Here is a 2,634-nt window from a genome sequence, read left to right as displayed (position 1 = left end):
CTAGGCTGGAGTGCAGTGGAAAGCTTATGGCCACCGCAGCCTCGACCTCCTGTGCTCAGGTGATCCTTCTGCCTCAGCCTTCCAAGTGGCTGGAACCACAGGCGCGTACCACCATGCTTGGCTCATTTTTTGATTTGTTGTAGAGACAAGGTCTCGCCACGTTGCTCAGGCTGGTCTCGAGCCCCTGAGCTCAGGCAATCCTCTCGCCTCTGCCTCCCAAAATGCTGGGATTATAGGTGTGAGCCACCAGGCCTGGCCTGCTTTGGTGTTTTAAGAGCGTTTTGATCTGGCTGCTGCAGGACAGTTAACAGCCAGGAGAAATATAGTGGAACATGCGAAACGACGAAATTATAAAACCTGCCAAATACTTCTCAGAATTGGAAAAGAGCCTCTTGCTTGCTTTAGTAGAAAAGTACAAGTATGTGCTGGAATGTAAGAAAAGTGATGCGCGAACTATTGCCCTCAAGCAACGTACCTGGCAGGCGCTTGCCCATGAGTGCCACTCTCAGCCAAGCGTATCACTGCGGGATTTCAAACAGCTGAAGAAGTGCTGGGAGAACATCAAAGCTCGGACCAAAAAAATTATGGCCCATGAAAGGAGAGAGAAAGTGAAACGGAGTGTCAGTCCCCTTCTCAGTACCCACGTCTTGGGGAAGGAGAAGATTGCCAGCATGCTGCCAGAGCAGCTCTATTTCCTGCAGAGTCCTCCAGAGGAAGAGCCCGAATACCACCCGGACGCTGTGACCCAAGAATCATTTGCTGTTTCAAATAGAGAACTGTGCAATGATGAGAAAGAGTTCATACATTTTCCAACATGTGAGGGGACCTCTCAACCTGAACCCTCGTGTTCAGCTGTCAGAATTACAGCCAATAAAAACTTCGGGAGCAAAACCTCTCAGGAAGATGCTTTAAAAAAGATGCATGAGGAAGAACACCATCAACAAATGTCCATCTTACAACTGCAACTGATACAAATGAATGAGGCATGTGGCCAAAATCCAGCAGATAGAGCGAGAGTGTGAGATGGCAGAGGAGGAACACAGGATAAAAATGGAAGTTCTCAACACAAAGAAGATGTATTGGGAAAGAAACCTACAAACCTTTACCAAGGAATGGCCTGTTTCCTCATTTAACTGGCCCTTTCTCAATTCACCCTAAGACTTTGGGGGTGGCTCTCTTATAATTAATCTGTGTTGGCAAAGAAAGTCTGGAACATGAATTTGCGGTCAGTAACGCATGACAGAGCTATAACTAGGAAAATTGGAGTGGTAGTAGTCACTTATTTAAGAATACATTCAGGTAAACAGCTGCACCCTACGTACCCCTTACGTGGCAAAGAAGCTGTTACATAGTCTTCTGAAAATTATCACTGTGAGTGCTGTAATTCTGAATGTAATGTCTCTTAATTAGAATTCATACAAGAACCATGTGTGAGTGTTGTTGTATTTTTTTAAAATCAAATTCGAGTGTGACTATAAAGAAGTGTGGCCCTTAAGAAAAAAAAAAAGGAGCGTTTGATCTCCCAGATCTCCCGAGAGGGTGTCGGGAACCCTGAGAATCACTGCACAGGAGCTTTGTCCTTTCTTCCCAGATTGTAGCTCCTTCATAAAACACAATTAGGCTTAATCTGCGGCCAATTACTCTCCACACACATCAAGTCTGGTAATTTTGAGAGCACAGCCACATAGCATGCCAATCAGGTCAGGAAATTACTGTTGGGGAACGTGCTTCCCCCCTTCATTTTTGCTGTGACGCCTCGCTAGAGACAAGCCACTACTGCAAGGCCTAGGCCCAGAAAGCGAAACCGCCTGGACATCAGCACGGCTGAGTCTTTCCGCTGCTTCTGAGCTCCAACTTCCACAAGGACATGCCGACAGTTCTTAACATTTCTTTTTTTTTTTTTTTTTTTTTTGAGTCGGAGTCTCACTCTGTCGCCCAGACTGGAGTGCAGCGGCCGCTCCCGGCCACCGCAGCCTCGACCTGCTGGGCTCCGGCGGTCCTTCCGCCTCAGCCTTCCGAGTAGCCGGAATTACAGGCATGCGCTACCACGCCCGGCTGATTTTTTGATTTATTGTAGAGATGAGGTCTCGCCGCCCAGGCGGGTCTCAAACCCGCGGGCTCAGGCAATCCACTCACCTCAGCCTCCCAAAGGCGCAGGATTACAGGCTGAGCCACCGAGCCCAGCTAACATTTCTTAAATTCAGAAGGACAACCTAAAGTTTTCGAAGTGTACATTCAACAGTCAAGTATTCATTTCATTAAAAGTGCTATTTTGACCGAGTGGAAAAAACAATTTTTGTGTTCAGAAAATTCAAGTGTTTTTTGAACTCAAATATATTTTGAAAAATAATATTGGAAGAGTTGAAATTCCTTGTTTAGAGTGAGGATCCCATTTTCAGCAGCCTTCGGCCACAATGATCACCTGACCTCATTTAATACATCCTCAGGTCCTGAAACACACGTGGAGTCTAGGCCTCAGCACCTCAAAAAGCCTGTGTATCGAATGAAAAATGTATTGCTTAGTTGAAGTAGAAATAACTTTTCCATTGACTATAACCCTAAAAATATTTCATCAAAAATTTTTAAGCCGGGCTCGGTGGCTCAGCCTGTAATCCCGTGCCTTTGGGAGGCTGA

At 46.1% G+C, this 2,634-nt stretch overlaps 1 pseudogene; it reads left to right on the top strand.

Annotated features, from left to right (window-relative positions):
• Window positions 1-304: 304 nt before the first annotated feature.
• On the top strand, window positions 305-1,158 carry LOC103271063 (annotated as a pseudogene).
• Window positions 1,159-2,634: the final 1,476 nt, after the last annotated feature.

Source organism: Carlito syrichta, unplaced genomic scaffold (genome assembly GCF_000164805.1).
Source record: "Carlito syrichta isolate Samal-C Ts95f unplaced genomic scaffold, Tarsius_syrichta-2.0.1 Scaffold311154, whole genome shotgun sequence".
NCBI classification, from domain to species: Eukaryota; Metazoa; Chordata; class Mammalia; order Primates; family Tarsiidae; genus Carlito; species Carlito syrichta.
The sequence above is the reverse complement of the archived record's forward strand: the minus strand, read 5'-3'. Positions and strand labels throughout refer to the sequence as shown.